Source organism: Lonchura striata, chromosome Z (assembly GCF_050655825.1).
Source record: "Lonchura striata isolate lonStrDom1 chromosome Z, ASM5065582v1, whole genome shotgun sequence".
Lineage (NCBI taxonomy): Eukaryota > Metazoa > Chordata > Aves > Passeriformes > Estrildidae > Lonchura > Lonchura striata.
The window spans coordinates 65513094-65536562 of record NC_140740.1 but is presented as its reverse complement, the minus strand read 5'-3'; the positions used below and the strand labels follow the sequence as shown (position 1 = coordinate 65536562).

The following is a 23469-nucleotide window of genomic DNA, read 5'->3' as shown; positions in this document are numbered from 1 at the left end:
ATTTTTTTTTGTTTCTTTTGCATCTGAAGAAAAATAGGATTGCATTGCCAAGCATATAAATTTCTTTATTAGACTTGGTGTTAATTATGTTTTTCTTCTTCCCCTTTGGTATGATAGGAGCTTTCAATTACTAAGTTCTCCAAATTGATTTTTATAGTTCAAGGGAAGATAGTCTTTCCACTAAACAAAGTATTTGTGTGAACTGCAAACAATATTAGTGGTTTAAAATACAAAACCTGCTCTATAAAAACCAACTGGAAAATTGTTGCTATAATATCTTTTGAAATGGCTAACTAATGGCTAACAAATTTGGAACAATGCGCACATTTGCAGAAAGTTTTATGTTTTTGGTTAATGTCAGGGAAAATGCTCACTCTAATGATCTGTCAAACACTCACTAATCAGAACTTCTTTCAGGTTTATGAATTTATATGTTTTTCAGTCTCTAAGAAATACAAAAAATATGTTTGCTTCCTTTTTAGAAAGATTAAGAAGGAAGAAGGCAAGGAAGAATTTGTATAAACAACTTTCACATGCCTTCTACTACCTTGGAACTGCCTTCTGAAGTTGTATATTGCCAGTGCTTTTTCCCAAAAAAATCTTTCTTCTTTTGTAATCTTACTTAGAATGTACAGATTGTAATAAAATTGTAAAGCTAGACCTGAGTCAAACCAGAATCAGTACTGGGCTTCCAAAGCTGTATTTGTTTAGCATTTACAGTTTGTAGTGCCCAGCACATTTTTGTGTACTTGACACTGTACCATGTAATGTGGTTTGCTAAGGTAATTTGAAATTGTGTGGAATGCCAACATAAAGAGCTGCTGCATATAAAAAAGAGTGGAAAAACCCCAAACGCCCTAGAAAACTCTACTGTTTATTTGATTGCAGTGATGATACAGTGATGATATTAAACAATTTCTGCATTGCAGTAGTAGCTCAGTCAAGCTGCAGGTTGACTTTCTGTCAAAGTTGTTCAGAACATGTACAAGGCAGGAGGAATTTATCTATCTAGGACAAGACAGAGTAAATTCTAGAATAAAAGAGAATGAGAATATAGGTGTCAGGAGTTGCTAGTTGTTTATTTTCCATTCTCTAGTCAGTGCTTCTGAAGGTGTTAAATGAATCCTTTGAGACACTGAAAAAGTAGAATTACTATTGTGGAACTGCTAAGTTGTCCTTTTGTAAAATATCAAACCTGGAAAAAATATGGAAAAAAGAGAAGAAAACGGTGAAAAAAGGAGTAAGTGAAGTTCCTGAGTCACAGTGGAATAGAGCTAATATTTGTGGCAAGTTGAGTTAAGAGAAGTTTGGAAGGGGAAAGGAATTAATTTATCATGACACTGCTATTCTGTATTTCTGATCAGAACTGTATAAAACAGCCAATTGTAATTGTGTCAAGTAATGTGGGTTTTTCAAATCACAAGAGATACAGTCCTACTAAAGTCACAGCAGGCTTTTGGAAAACTCAGCATCTATAGAAATAATATAAATGTCTATTTTTTTGCTTCAATGAGAGAGGTACGAACTATTACAGACAAATCTGTGTTCTGTTTGTCTTCCCTGCATTAATAATATGCAGTCTGCAACAGCTAGATAAGGATGTGTCAGCTATTCCATAAATACAGTCACAAAGGAATATTTTCCTACTTCTTCAAATGGCATTGAGCCTATCAGCATGTACATCCTATGATATATTGTCCCTTACAGCAAGATCAATGACCTCTGTTAGTGGTCAGATAGGTACTATGTGCTGTAGCTCAGGCAGTATGGTTCGTTCACATATTTAAAGTTCATGTTAACAGGATACCATTGAGAAAAACATATTTTTGTGCTGATGTTGATGTGTACTATGAAACGGGAGACTAAAAAACTAAAAAAAACCAATTTCTAATAAATCTGAGGTTGTAAACTTGCTTTGAATTATATGTAAATTTATTGAGGACCACAGATTTTCAAGTCTAGCTGTAGTGAGCAGCATGTAAAGATCTGTAACCTGTTTTATCAAGTTGGGTTGACTTCATGTACTTTTTTTCTCTAAGTAGAAATTTTAAGGATGCTATGTTCTACAATAACTCCTTTACATTAGAGCTTTTATGGAAATAAATTGATGTCTGTTTCATATTGCAGCTGTAGTTTATATTCTCAAGGATAGAGAATATTTTTCTAAAATGTGTAGCATCTGCTTTAGTGGTCCCAAATGCTCTGGGGACTTCATTCCTATGCTGGATTTAATGAGACTCAATAGATTTGTCCTCATCAACAATTTCAAGGTGGAGAGATTTCAATCAATACTAGGGATAATAAGACAAAAAGAGATTCTGAAGTCCTTCGCCAGTTTATCACAGTTTTCTGAAATTTACAATTTTAGGCCTTTGTTTGTATATTGCTCTGCTTTCTCTTGGTCTGATGTGGCCTTTAGGATCCATGTTAATCGTACTGATTAAAAGTCTTTCAGTGGAAGGCCTTTTTAGTGGAGTGGAAATACCATTGTCATTCAACAGGAAATGATAATTTATGCCTGAAACTCAGCTCTCAGAGCGTACTATGAATAATGGTACCGTGCATGTTTCTGGATGAAGAAAAGCTTCTGCAGTAATCTAATTAAACTATTTAGTTATAGCAATTAGAAAGCACAGTAAATTTCCAGTTATGAGACATCACAGAAATCTGCATCAAGTGATCAGCAAGTAGATGAAAATAGAGACATGACAGATACATTTTCAGCTGTTATTTTGTACCTGCATTTGCCTTTGGTAGTCCTTCTCATGGTGCCTTGTAGAAGTAGTTTGCTCTCCTTCAAGCCCACATAATTGTCATCAGAACATCAAGTTACTGTGTTTACTATAATATGGTTGTTTTACACATCCAGTATTTTTTTGTAACTGCAGCAACCTTTAAACATAGTTAAAAATAAATGTATTTATGTAAGCAGTATTAAATTCTGAAAATAAATGCTAAACTTACATAGATCTGTAAATGCTAGTGGTAGTGCAGGTTCCTATTCAAAGCAGAATGAAAAGCCTAAGTCCTTTCACATATGATAAGGCAGGAGAGAAACTGTATGTGCAGTAAAATATGCTGAAGCCCACATAAGTAATAAGTGTATTGTCATTTATATGTCTACTTTGGGAAAGTTTTAAGGAGCTCAGATCTTTAACAGACTTCCACACTTCAGTTCAAGCTCAGAGACTGTTCTCTATATTTGGAAAGTGTGTTAATTACAGTAGTCTTTGTTTTTTGCATGGCAAACATCAGTGCACTTGGTCACATTCTAGAAAATAGATTTTGGCATCAGTTGTGCCTATAGGTTGAAGTTGAAGAAATCCTGGGTAGACTGAGTCTCTTAAGGTGATATTAAATTGTGCGCTCAAGGCAATGATTTTCGTGCTTGAAAGACCCTGTACTGGTGTTAAACCACAGCAGTTCCTGTGTGTAATGGTGTAGACTGATATCTGCAGAATATTCAAGTATTTCTGAGGGGAGAAGTGAATATAAATAAAATGAAACTAAATATCATGAATGTGTTATATATAGTCTGTCTGGACTGTCTCTTCACCTTCACGCTAGAGTTTCTTCAGCTGATTTCTGCCCTTGTTCTTTTCATATTCTCATAAAAATCATGGATTGTAACATGGATTTCTGCAATGGTGCTGTAGTAATTTCCATTATAGCTTTACTTTGTCTTAATTTAGACTAACTTAAAAATTTATGTCATTACTATATGTTCAATATTACTGTATGTTTGGATTCAGAAACAACTGGATGTGGCAATTAGTGTTATGATTTAGTTGACATGATGGCTTTGGTCAAAGTTTGAACTAAATGTTCTTCAAGGTTTTTTCCAGCCTTAGTGATTCTGTGATCCTATTTACTTGGGTCTTTGTAATACACTTTTTTAGGGTGTGAACATTTTGATAAAACATTTAATGCAGGAGAATACTTGTTTTATACACAGCGCGTATGATGTGGTTACTGTTACATTTTTTTAGATGGATCTACCTTGGTGTTAGTTCCTCACTGAAAGCTTTGAAGAAATATTTGAAGAACTCTCCCAAATGACCCTACTATCATACTTCAGTATGATGCCATAGAAAAGTTAATGACAGTATCAACTAAATACCTTTTGGATCATGGAACTGAAAAATGTACCCTGGCTGTTAGCTGGCATTTAGTGCATAGGAGCAATCTAAACCTACTTTAAAATAAATCCTACACACTTGCTAAGTGTTGGTAATTTGTTTCGGTTGGTTCACTATGCAGGTTGTTTTTTTTTTTTCCAATTGCACTATGATTCTGGTTTACGTACCATCCAATAATAGCATAGGTTGATTATTTAGTTTCATTGGGTTTTGGTTTTTTTGTTTTTTTTTTTTAGTTTCTCAGCTTTCCTTGGTCTGACCTAAGATAATTTTGCCATCACACATATTCAATATATGTCAGTATTTGCTTTTCCCACCATTATCAGGTTGTGTTTTCCATTACATGTGAGTAGCCATTACAGTTCCATCTTTTGCTTCTGGAAGTCCTAGCTTTGGTTAGGCATTTTTTGCTTTCTTGATGGTATTTTGTTTTCCATTTCAAGTAACTCTTCATTGATGTACCAAAAAAGTGTTTTCTGATGAAATCAGGTAAATCAATACAGGAAGTTGTTAGGATAGCTGAGAAATATGGAATACTTCATTTTATGTATAACTGAGCTAACTTACTTACCTTTTCTGACTGATGAATAATGCTCTTGTGTCATATAGACTAAATTTTTACAGTGTACTGATTTCAATATCTTTAATCTTTTCTCATTTGTTTTTAAGTATCTTCACCTGTGACAATCTAAGTTGCCTGTCAGAGAAAGGACAGCTATAATGTGTTAAAAAGAAATTCTCTAAATACAGTCAGTCAACAATTTTTGCAGAGCACTTATGTGTTGCTTCCTAGTGCTTTTTTTTCCATTGTCAATTGTCATAGGATATTGTAAGGAATTATTTAAAATATATTCCTATTTATTTTTATCTTACAAAACTTATTTCTGTAAGTTTTCTTGGGGATGAAAAAGTTTACTGGGTTGATCTCATGTCCTGTTTGCATTCAAGTGAAGGATAACCATTCACATACATATAGTCAAGATTCCACTATTTTCTTCTGTGAAATTTGCTAGTTCAGAAATAAATCATACACAATATTTTTGTTTTTCTTTTGGATATTCTATGCAATGTTCTGTCTCTAGTGCTCTAATGTCTGTTTCACATTCTGTTTCTATACACCTGACTTTATTAATGGTTAACATGTTTCATCATGCTGTGCAATTCTGAATATTTTGGAATGTGCTTACTGAAATGTGATTCAATATGGTGCCTCTTCTAAAACTGGGTCAGAAATGAGCATTAAACCCAAAATAATTCAATGTAAATATTAAATATTATTTGATCTACAAAACAGAAAAAGAAAAGATGAGGAGCCAAATGGAAACTGGGAAGGTGTTTCAGTTATCTGCTGACAGCTAATTTTCATTTCTAAATTTTCTGATGTTAAATTCCTTTAAAAAAATCGGAACATTATCAACTATTATTGAATAGTACGTTTGTGTTATCTTAAAAAGTATATGAACTATAGTTTTAAAAGATGCATAGTGTGAATATGGTTTTACACATAGATTTAGCTAGTCTTATACTTTAATATGTTTTTATTAATACTGTTTTCAAAGCAGGAAAGATTGGAAAAGTTTGTGCAAGGCGAAAGACATGTTATTTGTCTTGTCCTGACAAATGCTGACTACTAAAAAACCCCATTAGCTACATTAGGGCTGCCAGCTAGGAAAAAGCATAATATTTTTGATGTTCTCCATTCATCTTACTAGGATGCTACCTTTCAGATACTATAATTATAACCACTTAAGTACTGCTAGTCATAAAACCAGCAAATTGTCATACCAGTATGGTCTAGCTAATGAGCTTATATAGTTATAGTTGGAAGTAACTCTGTCTTGATGTTCCATGCATTTGGAAGGACATTATATTGTTTTGATAAATGAACTTTAGAACTGTTCATTTTGCTGTGAAACACTTATTTCCATAAGAAATTGGCTAATCATGAACTTGCACTTCTAGAGAGCATATATAAATACAAATATAAATTCCAGTAGGCACAAAGATTTCAGTGCAAATGTTTAATGACTTGGACTCATTTAAAATATCAATCTGTTTGGACTTTTAATTAGTTTTGCCTGAGAAACATGATCTCTGATCTACCTTGGAAAAAGGCAAAAAGTAATTCACTTCTTCCTGTATAAATTTTGGAAAATGAGAGGAAGAATGAAAGGTTGATTGATTATTGTTTCCAAATTTCTCACAAAATGTCAGGTAGTTTCCCAGTTTAGAAGTTGTAATTGTTTTTCAAAGGCTTTAATGTGTCATAAGGCTCATTTTTGACTGGATTTTGATTACAGCTAAACTTGGCATCATCACTCTTACTATCCAGTATAAATTTCAGATAGGTAATGATTATTGTGTTGGTTACCCATCTGGGGTTTCTGGAGGGGAGAAAAACAGTGATTACCTTCTCTTGACCTCTTAGATAACCAGAATTCCAGTAATTTGTAAATTCTGAAGTCAAGTGTAATTAAAAGGAACCTTCTAACTCATCCAACTGTCAAGAGACAAAACATCAAAATACAATGGATTTGGAATGGGAGCTTGGTTAACAAGACACCAAAGCAGTGTGGACACCTATTAATTTTCCTGTTATAATTTTTTAAGCAATCCTTCCTAAGGAGAGAAGTTGGTTTAAGTACAATTTTATATCTGCTATGAAATACTGATTTCTTGAACATTTTCAGATTAATGCCTTGCTGAATGTTCAGCCTTGTGAGACATGCTAACAGTCTGTTGATGCAGTGAGGTATCTTCTTCAGATACTGAGTATCTATGAGTAGAGTTCATCAGTGTTGTGTGTGTTATGGAGACTCTTTCCTGGGTTTGAACTTTTCTTTTTGTCTGGATTACACTGGGTCAAGCAAAAATTAGATTTTTAGTGTTGGCTTTGTTAGCAAGAATATCTGTTTTCTTCCATTAAAGGTAAAAATGCCTTTTTAAAATGCTATATCCTTAATTGGTGAGAACAAACTTGTTTCATTTTATTTGGCTATTCTGATAATGTGTATGATGAAAAATTTCAGTCTGATTTACAGAAAATTCGTATTTACATCTTACTAAGTATGCATTTAGTTGTTCAGTTAGTATGCTATAACTATACTATGTATAAATATGCTATATACTATTACCCTTGTGACTAATAAATATGTAAGTATATTTATTGAATTGAAGCAGTCATTCTGCCCTGACTCCTGCTTTCTATGTGTATGCAGACATCAAAGACTATGTCACCAAAGAAGTGTCACTTGATCAAAAACCAGTGATTAACAGGCATGTAAAAGTTTCCATTTGTAACTGTAGCATTTGACAGATATGTGTTCTACCTAATACAGTATCATAATTTTTCATTATGGAGTTTTTAAAAATAGGCAGAATAGAAAATACCAGTAAAACAATGTAAGTACATAGACTGCACATATACGTCATTTAAGATTATTAGACAAAAAGCACCCTAGATTTTTAAACTAAAATACAAAATTAGATCCTTATGAGAAATACATAAAGGAAATATTTCAAAACTGCACCTATTATTGTCATGCAAAAATCCATCAAGATATATTTTCAGAGTATGACTGTTTTTTAACATCAGTCTTTCAGTGGTTTCAGTTCATTAGACTTATGTAGTAGAGTCCTTAAAATACTGGTTTTGACTGAAATATAAATGGTAACTTAGCTTGACTGGGTATCTCTAGTTTATTTTGACAGTTCTTGATTTAGTCCAATATATCCACTATTGCAATATGAATATTTGAAGTCCATGTTTGAGCTTAATTTTCTGTCTTGGTATTAATACAGTTAAAAAACAGGAGATGTCACATATTCCTAACAAAATCCTTTTTACATTACAATTATTTTTGTTTTACTGTTAGAAAATGTATAAATTTAATTTGTATACAATAAAAATTTCTTATTTTTGCACCCTTTGTAGGTCAAAACTTGACAGAATTGTCTTCCAGTTTCTAGACATGCTCAATTCGTTAAAAAAGTAATTTAATATCATCAAAAAGAAGTGAAAATGTAGTTTTTAAAGCACTAACAAATACTCCAGTAAAAAGATATTTGTAAGGGACAAGATGAAATAAAATCATAATAGATATTATTGCTATGTAACATGAAGCACATTAAGGAATGCAAAAGAGTTATATATAACTGTCTGTTATTTTCAGATTATTATCCTTATAATAAGGACAGTTACTAAATGCAGTTCATGAAGTTGTCTTTTTCCATGCTCAAATCTGTGACAGAAAAGTAACAGTATTTTTTAGTGCTTGAAATACATAGGTAAGTACAATTTTAACTTTACATTTGCAACTCATAGAATTTTCAATAGTAATGATGTAATTTTTATTTTGTTATTTTGTTATTTATTTTATATCAAATTAATTGTAGTGGCTTACAGAAAAACATTTTTAAAAAGACTGGTCAGAGCAGCAGCAATAGTTTTCTGCTTTCCAAACTTGTTTTCTTATGCCAATGTGTTGTAAACTGTATTTACAATGTTTTGTATACATGTCCTTTAAATAAGATGCAAAAGAGAAAATAAAGGCATTTCTTAAAATATAATTATTTTTCTAAATGTCTGTAAAGGCTTTGAACTGCATATGTGCTGAGATAATACACTTACAAAGGACTGTCTTCTAAGTGGTTCTTTGCCTCAGAAAAGCTGTGTGGCATTATAACTTGTCTAATGAAATCTATGAAGTCATTGTTGCTGTTGGGATCACAGTATACTAGCACTTGCTCATCAAAAAATGAAATTTCATGTATATCTGTGTTTTTTATTATGACAATTTGGAACGTCACCTGCAATGTTGTATGTGTGCCAGGATGCAGGTATGTGTTTTCTGTAAAACAAGGAACAATGATTTTGTGCAGCTTTTGAAATTACTTTTTAAGAAAGGAAAGAAATGCAGTGTACTTTAGGAAGTAGTATAAGTTTTGAAAAGTAGTCTACATCCTATTCTAGAGTGCTAAAAAGACAGAAAAAAAGCACCGTTTTGAAGAATATTTTCATTCTTGTTTAATTTGACATTCCATTTATCTATATTCAATGTACAGGAATCAAAAGGACCAAGATACTGAAAATGTGGGGTTTATAATGCAAAGAGCAACTCAACTTTAACTACTCTATAGTGGCACTATTCATACTGCTATAATAAAACTTAAGAACGTTTAGTGATTTTTTTCCCTACAATTATTCAAAATTACATTACCCTTACTGAAAACTGAATGGCTTTTAGTGGATTAATTAAACTGTAGCTGGTTTGCCATCTGGGTGCTGCTTGTTTAGCTGCTTTCTAACAGAAAGATTTTTCACTGAAAAAAGAATATTTTTTTGTTAGAAGACAGCTGCCAGACAATTTTTAAAATAGAAATTATATACAGACTATTAATATATAGTTATCAGCTTAAATTTTGGGTTATGAAGAGGAAAGTACTTGGGCATTTCTTTCCAATTTTCAGTTTCTTTTCATTTGTCCTCACACACACCCAAACCCTCTCATTCCACGTTGCAAAGTGCACAGGCTCTTAAAATATAAAATCTGTTTTTAAATGTATGAGAAAATAATTATATTTTACAGCAAGATCACCCATGACATTATGTTGGAGTCCAGGGTATAGGCTAGATGCAGAAAAGAAAAAAAAGGGAAGGGGGGAATTAACTAAATCTGATTTTTATGGCTCAAGTGGTTTCATTAAATTAGAGTGCTGTGTGCTACTGTTCATTAATGAACTTGTGCCATATGCTTTAACTGTTCTGGTCAATAGCTGATAAAGAAAGGCTTGTGTTTAAAAAAAAAATGGATAAAAATATCTTTGTGATGGGCTTTTATCAAAGGACTTACTTTGAATTCAGTAACTACTACTGAGGCAATATGGCTCGCAATTTGCGACCCAAAGGTAGTCATACATTATTGGAATACAGCCTACTGCGCTTCACATTACACAGATGTGAAGGCCTGATTATAGCTGCTTCATAATTAACAGTGATCCGATTTGTTTTGTGGCATAAATGGTGCATGTGTAGAACATTAGCCATGGCACTCTCATTCAAATTCAACTCAAGGGCTCAGCGGCAGGCGGGTCACGAGCTTCAGGGAGTAGAAGCACAAGCTCCTCCATATGTTCTTGCTGCATCTTACTATGGCTATGAGTGCAAGATAAGTTCCCCAAAGAACCTAATCGTGTTCTGTAATTACAGCGCTGCTTTCTGCTGGCTAGAAATGAGGGAGAAGCTAAAACACTCCCTCATCAGATAATTTGTAAATTACTTTACATGGCGGATGCCGAACTCAGTTGGTTTTCAACTGCTGAAATTATAAATAATTGTAACAGATGTGGCAATATGGCTGGCCTCCAATAAATGAGGCCCTTGATAATTTGGCCGACCCTTTGACAGGCCAATTTAATAAAATGTGAACAAAATCTTCTTGCTAATAATTTATCATCCCTTTTCCCAATAGAATAAATTTAATTACCCTAGCAGTTAACAAGGTCACACCCAGATGCCAAACTCGGCTACAGTTTTGATAATGCAATCAGGAATTGAGAGGTGATGACAGCGTTGTTGTTTTTTTCATTACCTGGCTTCACATAAACACAGGTGGCGTAGCTTTCTTGTCAGTTTTTAATAATTACAGGCTATTATGGAATGCATAGTTAGCAGATTGAAAACCACACTTTAGTGAATTTGTTTGAGTATGATTGAGGTTGTAATGTACAGAGATGATAATGCATAACAAGCACAGTCCCTAGTTTACACCATTAGTGCACAGGTTTGATTTTTACTTGTGATAATAGTGAATAGTTCAGCAGACAACAAAGTTGCTTTTTTTGGACCAGCCTCACTGTTATATAAAGGTTTATGTATTTTTCCTTTGCAGTGCTGAGACTCAGTAAAAAAACTCAGAAAAATGTTCTCTTTTAAACTTATCTGGTAACTTCCACTGTGGGGATATATATCTATATGTCTATCTGTCTGTGTATCTATGTATATCTTAAGATCCAAATCTTTGAAGAAAGACTTTCTTAATTTTGGTATATTTGGTCTAGTTAAATTGTTCTGGTAACTTGTTCATAAGCTTTTTAAAAACTAAAATGCCAGATAAAATGCTGTAAGACCTCTTAAGAAAAAAAGAAGAATAAAAAACCATGATACTTACTAGAAACTTTTAAACCACAGTTGTAAATCCTTGTTCCAAAAGAAGAAAGATATTTTAATCAATGGTTACTTGGACTTCTGTAGTGTTACAGGCTGTTGTTAATGTTTACTAATTATAATGTATTAGAGCAAATAGGACTGATGTATTCAATTTTTGCTTGCTGTGCTGTGATCAGTTTTATGGAAGAAGATCCAGTTTTATTGTGTACTTGCTAGTAAAAAGTTGCAGTTCAACAAATGCATGAGGAAATGTGTGGCTAGTTTGACAAAAAGGCTTAATGAAATCCAGTCTTGTCTTTACTTTTTCAATGATGATTCTTCTAAATGTTTTTTTTCCAGACTACAAAGTGGTTTTCTTATCTTGTAATTGCATATTTTTCCCAATAATTGCATACCAGGAGGTGTAATCTTCCCGATGAATAAAATCATTCAAACTTGATTTGGGAAATCTAGTGGCCACATGGCCTTCAGAAAGGAATTGCATCCTTTTTTCAACTCCCTGTTCTATATTAGAGGATGAGAGTGTTCTTTTTCCTATATAAATCATGTGAATTTTGGAGGATGGCAAATACAAGTCTGATGAGAGTGAATGGATGGTGGAAACCCTTTTTCTCACTTGTAGGACATTTTGTCCACTCAGGGGGATACATGAGATCAAGGTCCAGGCTGGGTAAGTTGTTCCTCAAGACTTGCTGCCCATCTTAGATGTATTTGCCATAAATAGACATGAGGCTGTGACAGTGGGATGCCCAAGCTGCAGAAATGAGTTTGCAAAAGATGCTGTAGTGAGCACTGCCTGTGACTCAGCTTGGTAGATGTCTAACTCGGTAACAGAGTAACAGGAAACTCCTGATCATTTCATTCATTATGGCTTTGCTTGGCATATGACATTAGATTCCAAGAGTTTTGACTGAAGAAAACTTTTAGGTATGGGTCATAGTCCAGTTGAGCGACATAGGTCAAAATTACTGTTTTCCTAAATCAGATATTCTGGTAATCTTGTACACCTGTTTTCTGGTCTGAGCTGTATGTCTGAACTCTGCTCTGTTGCTGAGACTTTAGCTTTTGCTAAACCATAGTGTGCCTTCTGACCAGTTTGAAGTGGAGTTGAGCTTGCATCTAAGTCACAGAAGGACTACCCAGGCTCTTTCCTCTTCTAGCTCACAGTGTTGGTATGGTGCAATTGATCTTAGCACAGCTTTGTGCTGAGAAAGCTGAGCACCAGAAGGCATAAGGACATTACATGTTAGGCTGTGCAATTAGTCCTGAAGCTCTTAGTTATCCATTCCTTTGGTACCTGCTCTCTTTTGCCAGTGTAGAAAAGTCATGCAGAATAGAAGTATAATGGAGCATAACTGTATTTTTTCATATTGTTTGTACTACTTTTAATAGGTGACAGCAATGGTAATTGATTCCCTTTTGTAAGGCTGTGGATATACTGTGGATATACCTATATACTACAGGTTCCTTACAAAGATGGTGCTTGTGCTTCAGCTTGATTAATGCATCCAGAAAACAATCAGCATAGTCTTAATGTGAAAAGACATGTAAGAGTAGTGAGACATCTGCTTTATAGAAATAAATATTTTCTTGCTCATATTTGTTGTTTAAAACAAATACAAGTTCTGACATTTATTTAGTATATATATTTTGCCTCTGAGGTGAGTTTCAGTAGACAAATGATCTTTCGTAAAATAGCACGTGATGTAAACTGATTTTGCTGTGTGAAAGAGGAAACCATTGCTCTGTTAAGCTAGGCCTGGTAATACAGTTGGACTCTAAGATGCTTAAACCTAAGAGAAAGCTTTTTAATTGCTGCACTCAGCATGTAGATGGAAAGACTGTGAGGAGGGTCACCATTATGTATATGCTGAAATGATTGTCTCATAAAAATTTTATTTTTAGACACAGGATTCAGAATAGACTTTAGGAAGTGAACTTCGTGGATCTTTCTGTTGAATTACTCTGTGAGTTACTATTTCAGTTCATAATATGAAAAATCTACAATGATAATTCTAAAGCAGCAGAAGAACCTGGTGCTGCCTCTCAGACTGCAATTTTCTGGATTGCAAATTTCTGATCTTTACTGTGAAACTGGACTCCATCCTTCATACAGATCTTGGATATTGACTGATTTATGTAGTTTTGAAACTGACTATTCTGCTTTTTTTTTTTTTCCCTGATAGTGTTAGGATTTTAAAGTTGTTGTTCCATTGTAGCTCAAATTATTTGCCATTTTGGCCTTAGTATTTATAATTCTTCACGTAATTCTTAGTTTTACAAATTAGAGTTTAGATGTAAAAAGTGAAAAGCCAAGAAGAGGTCACATCTCTCTTTGAGGATCTGATGGAATTGCATTCCATAGAATCGTAGAGTGGCCTGTCTTGCAGGGAACCTAAAGATCATCTTGTTTCACCTCAGCGTGGCCATGGGCAGGGACACCTCCCACTAGAACAGGTTGCTTAAAGCCCCATTCAACCTGGCCTTGAACACTGCTCGGGGTTGGGCCATCCATAGGTTCTCTGGGCAACCTGTTCAGTGCCTCATCACCCTCACAGTAAAGAATTTCATCATCATATCGGATTCAAATCTCCCCTCTGTCAGTTTGAAGTCATTGTCCCTTGTGCTGTCACTATATGCCTTGGAAAAATGCTGCTCTTTCTTCATGCATTGATCTTATAACTCTGGTTTGCTGATAGAGTAATGTGTTTATACAGAAGAAGTTGGTTGTTCTTACAGTAACCAAATCTTTTCACTAAATAATTTGGGTTTAATAATCTTTAATTATTTTTTTTTGCTCTTATCCAAAGATACTTGGACCACAGAAGTCTGGAAGTAGTAAATTAAATTGACATAAATCCAAAACAAAACAACAGAGAGAGAAATTTCACCCAGCTTTCTGTCTTGGGAAGGTCTACTTTCTTGTCTAAAAAAATTAATGTTCAACATTTTCTTATTTTTGAATAAACAATGTCTTTAGGCTAGGAAAATGAAAATAATATTACTCAATTATTTAAAGATACGTTAAGTTTAGCAGAAAATTATACCAAATGCTATTTGAGCTGGAGACCATTGATAAGTAAAATTTTTGTTTTTAAATTGATATCATCAGTTACATCTGGGTTCTTAGAATTTCTGAAACTGAAAAAATTTCACAGGTATGGTTAAAAAATTGAGCAGGTTTTGAGGATATTGTAGACCTAAATTCTATCGGTAAGTATGTTTTGGTAACAGCAATCTACTGAATATTTTAAGGTAAAAGCACAGGCATTTTGTAGGTGTTATTTAAGATCCAAGACTTGATTTGTTGGATTTAGTTTTCCAAGAAATGTGTCGGTATAGCCATGTGGGCAGAGACTGTAATAAGACCATTTTATTAGAAAATAAATAAATAAATTTACCATACATTTACCATAAAAATACTTTACAGTATTTTATTTAATAAGTATCACAGCATGGCAGTTTCTACAAATCTCTTTTGGAAGAAGAAAAGAGTAGGAAAATAACATCAAGGCAAATGAAGAATAATACTGTTCATATATTGGTCCTATTGAAGTCAATAGCAGAACCTGCATGACATAGAGGAGCAGGTTTAATGTAGTCTCTGACTAAGGGAGTCAACTTAAATTGAGGTATGTTTTAAAGTACTCAGTATTTTGTTTTTTTAAACAAGAAAATAAAAAGTAATAATGCAATAAGAAATTAATAATTAGTGGAATTTCTGTAATTCTTATGGCTTAAAAGTCAGCAGCAAGAGTTGGACTCGAGGATATTAAATGTCCTTTTAAAGTTAAATAATTCTATGAGCACTTAATAGGTGTAGACTTCTTAAAGTAACAGTTATGTGAATTTAAATTGTAACAGATTGAAGTTGTTGGTTCTTTTTTTAGTTAACAGCATAGTTCTAAAGCTTGTGTTTCACATGGAGCTCTTTTTTTTACAAGTATCTGAGAAATCAGTAAGATGTGTGTGTCAAGCTGTAGGTGTATTTCTCTTTTGTAAAAAAGAAAGAGTAAAGTTCAAGTATATAATAAAATCAATTCCAGAACCTGAGTATAACTACATTTCCTTTTTCTGCTGACACCATTTATATCTTCTAGGTTTTATTGGATTTTTTTTAAAATTTTTATATAACTCAGGTTTTGTTCAAACAAACATGAAGTCCAGTTTTCTTTAAAGCATTATTTTGATTACATGCTTTTTCTATTCCTCATTTTCTTGTTTTTCTTTTTTTAACTCTTGTGTTTTAATGAGCTAATGGTTATAAATAGGCATTTTACTGATCATAGGTGGTAATGACATCTGTTTGCAACTACATATGGCCTAAACTATGCAAAATGAGGAACAGAATGTATTTAAGGAACAGTCAGCAAAAGCATGGGCAACTTTTACTGTCTGACAAATTTCTAACAGTTACTGTGTGAAGAGTTGTGTTTTTTCTAAAACAAATACCCAATATCTTTAATTTGTAATTTGTTGAAATAGTGAGTTTATCTTAGGCTTTATGAAAAGCATATTCTGCATAAATAAAATGGCTATATCCATTCGTTTGTTTCTGACAAATAGTAAGCTTACTAAGGTGTATGCTTAATTGGTTTGAATCAACTTTAGACCACTTCGCTTCTTGATTGGCATGAATTTGGAGATTTATTTACTTACTTTTTTTTTTACACTGCTTTTTCTAATTTTTATCGGTATACCTGACTTTTTTAAGTGGGAAATGTACATTTGAGATCATAGTGCCATGTGATAATTGTACCATTTTTTATTTTCTCTCTTGAAATGAGTATTTGTCTTAATATGCACAAACAATTGCAAGCAAGTGATGTTGTCAGGATCTTGTTAATAAGGGATAAAATAAAACTTACAGTTAGTCTTAAGAACATGTCTTCTGGGTCAAGTTTGTTGGTTGAAGACACTACTGCTTGCCAGCTGCTCATTGCTATCAAACACCACTGGCAATAGAGTTTCATGAGTTTCCCCTCATCAATGCAGTCCAAGGTCAGCTCAAGCCACTTCCATTGACTTTTAAACTAACCAGCCCTTTAAGTTATGCAATCAGTTAGGAAGGCTGTTTACATCATTCCTCCTCCAGCTACCTGGATGCATTGACCGTGTGGAAATGATAATGATATCATCTTTGTCTGGCACAGCTGTTAGAAGATGAATGTCTGTCCCCAGCCTTATCGCACTGAGGAGAAAGTTTGAGCTAAAGCATTTCACTTGTGATTTCCATAAGGTGACTCAGCAGGCATATTGCTGCTGCTTACACTAAGCAAACAAAGCTTTGCCCCGTGATTGTTACAGAGTGGGGTGTGATCACACCAGGTAATGAAAATTCAACTGACAAGAAGTCAGTTGTCAAGCCATGGTAATTTGACCACTCTTGGTCATGCATACATGAGTCTGCTTCTGTATATCAGGGATATAACTAAGAGTGCTGCTACCAGTGAAATGTGTCCTCTCTGAACAGGTAAGTTGATCAGTGTGCAGCAGCCTTGTATTGTGCCAAGGAAGTGCTGCACATGGATTTATAGCTAGGAAAGGTCCTGGAATTCAATGGTTTAACAAAATAAAGAACCAACCTTGAGTAACACTGTGACCTACAATCTCTTTTTTTCTGTAACTCTGCAGTTTAACCACAACATTTGTTCTGTGTAAGGATGTAATGGCTACAAGTTGTAGATTTACAGTAAAAAAGTGCTTTTCTGAAGCAGTTCTTAACTAACAATAAGTTTGGTTACAGAATAAGCAGTTAAGGTTTTTTTGTTAGTGATACTTACAACTTGAAGTTTCACCAGAAACAAGTCCAGAAAGTGCAATATTTTGTCAGGAATTTAATAGGATATGACATACAAAATACCGTCTAATAAGTAGAATAAGTTATTGCAGAAGAAATACCTGTATAAAACAACCATTGTTAAGAATGTAAATTTAGATTTAGAAAATATGGTGGTGGTGTAAAAATGTTTCCTTAATATTTTGGGGTCTGGTTTTGATTATGGATTCATAAGTCATTTATGACAGCAGAATTATTTGCAGCTTTTACATGTTTCTGTAATATTGTTAATATGTTTCTCTAGGCGGTTTTATGTAAATGGTGTGTTACGTATGTGATTTTTTGTTACCAGTGTAATATACCTGTACTGTCATTTCCTAGGTATTTCAACAGCCTTCTTTAAGGGAGCTGGAGTGCTATATTACAGTGCAAGAATCTGAACTGGAGCTTTTGCACAAAAAATTGAAGAAAGTGGATCTTAACCTAGCATAATTTGTACACTACAGATACTCTGGAAAGCAACAATATAAGGACTTGAAGAAAGCATGAGGTAAAGTAGTTTTATTGTCTGGTGTATTTGTGTGTAAGTCAGGCTGGTGAAGCCAAACGTTTTTGCTCAAGGGTCCAGATAATAATTTTAATATCTGTTGACGCTGCTTATAATTCTGGAAGCTTGTTTGAATAGTTCTTGTGTTATCTGCCAAAGACTTGTTAAAATAGCTGTTGGGAGTAGAAGGTTTTACCTTATTAAATACTGAATAAGGGATTCTTAATTAAATGAACTATTTGCAGGATAAATTCTTTGTAGATTTGCTAAAATTAATATTTATTAGATATTTTGTGGTGTTTATTAGAATGACCATCTTTCACTGTAAGGAAAGTGAGAGAAATATAAATGGTTATTATTATGTTTTTTTAAATGGAAAATATTTTTTCCCAAATTCTTGACTTTTAGAGTGGAATATAATATTTTTTTCTAGGAAGAACGACATCAGTGTCCTTTGAAGTTTATACATGCAGCTTTGTATAGTGCTGAATTTCCTCTTTCATGGAGTCTCACTGTTTAATTTAGGCATTAAATAACAATAACAACTATGAGCTGTAGTAAATGAGTGACATCTATAAATAATTCCATTATTTAAATGGATCTATTAATTTAACTGAAATCATGGTGATTTTCATTGTGTTCAGACTCTTCATCTATCTGGATAGTTGTCAGACTAACTGTGATCATGTAGATTATGGGAAACTGTTAACAAGGTTGCAAAGGTGAATGTGATTCTAAATGGCATAAATAATATACGATGGTGGATCATCATGTCTGCTTCCTGAGAAATCGTCTAATTTATTCAAATATGGTATCTCAGAATATTTTCTTTGAAAAATATATAGCTTGTTCATTCTTAATGATGTATACTGTATGTTAGTTTTGGGAAAAGACACACTTTAGAATATTTCTTCAGGAGCATGGGGTGGGAATTTCTGTGAAAATGTGCTTAAGAAAAAACAGGTAGTATAGAGTTAAGAAACAGAAGGTAAGAAGCAGCCTGGCAAACGTAAAGGTCAGGAAGGAGGAGAGAGAGGAGTTGCTTCATGTGCTGGAAACAGGTATTTCTCTGCAGCCCAGGGAGAGGATCACTGTGGAGCAGATGTCAATAATATAGCTTGTGAAGGAGCCCAGAGCAAGTGGATATTTGCTTTTGGAAGCCACAGCCTGTGGCGGGGAGTCGATGCTGGAACAGGTTCCTCTCTTACATGAGCTGTGGTCTGTGGAAGACCTGCTCTGAAATAGGTTTATCCTGGAGGACTCCAGCCTGTGAAGAGGCCCTATGCTGGAGATGGAGAAAAGTGTGAGAAGAAAGACTGGCCCAATGGGAGCTGTTAAGCATTGATTGTAAACCTTCTACCTGAATGGCTCAGCAGGTGGTAAAAGAGTCAGGAGTGATGGAATGAAATTATGCCTGGGAAGCTGGGAGCTTCTTTTGGATAGGGAAGATGGTGTTGATTAAGTTTTTTTTCTTTATTTCTTACAATGTAAATATATTCTAAGGGGCAACAACTTAAATATATTTTTTTAAGTTGAGCCAGCCCATGATGCTGAGTGGTAAACTCACAAGCTTTATCATCCTGTTTTCTCCTATCCTAGTGGGGAAGGAAAGTGGGAGAGCAGTTGAGTGGGTGTTTGACCCTTTGCCAAGGTTAGCCCCCGACAGTGTCTTTTTCTGTTTCCTCAGGGGAAAGTAAATTAGACTGCTGTGTTCATCATGAACTGTGTCAAAATGAAGCTATTACACTGCCTTAAGTAAAACTAAATACAAGTTTTAAAGCCTATTGTAGAAAATTTCTTCCTGTTTTGATACATAGGTCTGAGTCATGCTCTTTGAATGGTCAAGGCTGTTTTGTCCACTTTTTCACAAGTACACAAAAATCTCTATTAATAAACTTTCGAGAACTCAACTGACGAGCTCCTTTATGTAGGCAACACAGTCAGTGAAACTGTGGAAAAACTCCAGATTTTCTAAAATGGAGAAGGTAGTATTGCTATGGTAGTACTTTACTCTTTTTCCTTTTCAATGAATATCTTCTCATTCCCTTGTTTTTCAGCCTTTTGTGACAAAATCATTACTGTCAGAAGTCATTAGCACATGATTTGACAGGAAGAATATGTGGGATATTCAATGTTTGTTTTAAAAAGATGATCCTTTTGACTTTACAAAGACTGTTGTGCTGCCCTTCATTCCCCCTTATGTACATTCCCAGGATACAAAGAACAAATAAGCATGGAATCACTTCTGATTAGAATGACAGTGCTTTGATGACTTACTGCTCCAAAAAAAGGTTTCAAAGGCTTTGAAAGAAGTAATTATTGGAAAGGTGTTGAAAAGAAGAGCCTGCTACAAAAAGAAACTTGGCACTAGTGCAATAAATTGAGATGTATGGCCACATAACTGCATGCTTTTGGCTGTGTTTATATATGCAACAGCATAGATACATCTATAGCCTTGTGTTGGTTTCTTTGTGAATTGCAGAATTCCACATCCCTTGCCTACAGTTGTACTGAGTAATAGAAACAACTTACTCTTTGAGAGGTGTTTAAAAGCTTTGTTAAATGTTGTTGTGATGTCCTGTTTCATGATACTGTGAAGTGTGTATTTAGAGGCAATTGTAACAAGCATAGTTCTGTCTATGTGAAAAGTGGTGTAGCTGAGTGCTGTTGTCTATGAAATCATGAAGTCTATGAAGGAGTCAGTGGCTTGACCTTCCTAGAGCTCTTTTTGGAGCTTAAACTTTGTGAGGAATACATGATTTTTGTTAGCTGATTAAACTGACATTCATATGTCTGCTGGCTAATTCAATAGGGTTTTTAGCTAAGCTTTCCCATGGTATGGTGCATGGGAATTAGAATTGCCTTTTATTCCTGTACAATCTGTATCATTCTCCTAGGTCTGTAATGTCAAGATACTGAAAGATGTATTAACTTGCAGTACTAGTAAAGTTCCTGTTGAAACATAGCGAATCAAGAATTTACCATTTTTCTTTCTAAAAACCCCCACCTCTATCTGGTCAGTCTTGGGTTCAGCCTCAACAATGTTTCTGTTTCTTCAATTGATAAAATCACTAAGATTCTTACCCACTGTCATCAGACCTGTATCTTGGCAGTCATTGATATCAAGCCTGTACAGACAAAGTGCTCCTAAGACATTTCAAGAGGAGTTCTGACTTCCCTACTTTGGTTTGGGTTTAGGGGTTTTTTTAATTGGTGGGTTGTTTTTTTTTTTTTTTTTTTTTCCCCTTTCGTTGGTTGTAATGGGGTTTTTTTTGTCTGTTTGTTTTATTTGGCTTGTTTTGACACTTTATTCAACACAAAACCTGTTGAATTCAAGAACATGGCTATTTGCAGTTTCGTCCCATGGGGTCTTTCATTGTGCAGACAGGTAATAGAAGGTTGTTTAGAAATAGGCATATTTTCTTTTTCTGCTTGTGTGCCTTCATTGTCAGTAAATGTGTGTCCCATCGACTTACCTGCTATTTCTTTATGCTAAATCTTCTGTCTCAAAGTTTCATATCTATCATATATTAGAAACTGTTTATTTCTGGTTTTTCTGCTATTTGATTTAGTCTTTGGGAAAAATGTTTAAGGAAAATTCAGTGAAAAATATTCTGATTTGGATTCCTTTACTGACTTGGATTAACAATCTTCATTGATAAAATTGGAGGGGCTTTTTTCTCCTAAACATGTTGAAAATTTTTGAAACATTACATTTTGAAACATTATATATATTTCTGCATATATTTAATAGACATATGTCAGAATTTTTTGTAGAATTTGAGGACTGAATTAAAAATTTAGTGTTTATATTTGATGGCAGCAACAGTGGTAAAGTTTGCACTTGTGAGAAGATTTTTACTGATGCCATCTTTCAAACTGAGTTTTGCAGCAGCCCCAGGCAATCCAATTACAGGGTATTTTACAACACAGTCTCCTTTGACTTGATAGAACTCTTTACCTCCTTAGCAAAGATTGAGTTCAAACTACCTTTGTGCAACTGTAAAGCCCAGATCCAGCACCCTTTCTCCACAGACCCCGAGTCTGATCACGAAAAAAGGAAAAAGTAATAGAATGCTCTTTATACATATCACCAATCCCATCCATTGTCACAGGTAATAGGTAATAATTTCTGTATCCATAAATAGTTAAAGGTTTTCTCTTTTTTTCACATACCTTGGCTCTAGCACATTCCCAGGTAGCTAAATATAAACTCTATATGTGTGTATAATATATATATCTACACACACACATATATATATACATAAAATTATTATGTACTAATTGTATCTGATCAGCTGTTGACTAGACTAGTAAGACAGTGTATTTTACCCTTTTCTGTATTTTTTTTTTCTCTTTTCTCTGTTCCTTCTCAGTTTTTCTCTACCTATTAATTCTTAAGAGTCTGATGCTGGTTGAGCCACTCCTTTGTTGTCCTTCACTTTGGCAGTAAGCAGAATTCTTTGACCTTCTATTTCTCATTTCAAAGAAACTGTGTATATTCCAGATTTTCTCTATACAAGCATAAAATTTACCTAGAAAACAGTTCTTAAAATAATAATGCATAGTACAGTCATTGACTGTGTATAATGATCAAGGAATGTAGAAGATAGGAGGGTTGGGTTTTGTTTGCCTTTTTTTTTTAAAGCTCTTAATTTTATTCACAAAATCTGGGACTTTGAAGATGATTATATTTTTTGGTATTTGGATTTTAAATGTCCTAAAACTCTTTACAGATGTTAGTTCTGGTTTGGTTTTGCGGTTGTTGTTTTTTTGGGTTTTTTTTTTTGAGGGGGCATTATGGTGTTTGTTTTGGTTTATTCTTGGTGGGTTTTTTTGGGTTTTTTTCTTTTATTTTTTTGTTTGTTTGTTTGTTTTTGGTTGTTTTGTTTTGTGGGTTGTGTTGTTTTTTAGTTTTGGGTTGTTGGAGTTGTTTTGTTTTGTTTATTTTGTTTGAATTAGTTTTTGTTTTGGTTGGGGTTTTTTTTGTGAGGGTGTAACACTTTTCCTAAAAAATTTTGCTTGGTTGTTTGTTGGGCTTTCTTACGTCTCTTTCAGGTATGTGTCATAAGCAGAAGAATCCTGAAATCAAATGACAAAACCACATTATAAATTCATAAATATAAATATGAAATGCTACTGTTCTCTGATATTTCATGATAGATTTTTTTTTTCTTCTTTTTAGCAACCTGTACTATTTAAAATGAAAATGTGGTATATGATGTCTTAAAAATATTTCATACTGGAAGGTAGTGGTCAAGGAGAAAAATGTCAGTTGCTAATTAAGATACGCTTCAAGATTAAATTAATTTAATGGACTAGTGAAAATATTGACATCTACAGTATTGAAGAAGAATTCATCCCTAATTCATTTTATTGTATATCAGTGTTTTCCCAGAGCAAGTGGCATAAAGCATATGGCAACAAGAATAATCACAATTTACCTTAAGTTTCTGTTTGACTTCATGTGTTGCCACAACAGTATTTTGCCTGATTGGCATTTAGTGTGTGTTAGTATTTCACTTATCTTAACCAAAGTTATTCCAAAAATCTGAAAGTCTAATTTTATGAGGCCTTTCTTTCTCTGCCATAAGGACATATGACATAGAGTGAACAAGAAAGCTGCCCAGTTTAAGTGTTACTTTCACATACTCTTTCTCCAGATTGCTGTATGAAGCTGTACATAATATAAACACATATTCTTGTCTCTAGTTAGTCACATTATAGTTAATGACCATATGGTCATTATGGTATAAGATCTACTGTCTGTTGTATTTATATTCCTCAAGCATATTGTTCCTTCAACTTCACAGTGTGTTAAACTATTTCAAAGGGA

At 33.9% G+C, this 23469-nt stretch overlaps 1 protein-coding gene across 1 annotated transcript in view; it reads left to right on the top strand.

The window, feature by feature from the left end:
- CNTLN (centlein) overlaps nucleotides 1-23469 on the top strand; it is a 218847-nt gene that overhangs the window by 73510 nt on the left and 121868 nt on the right.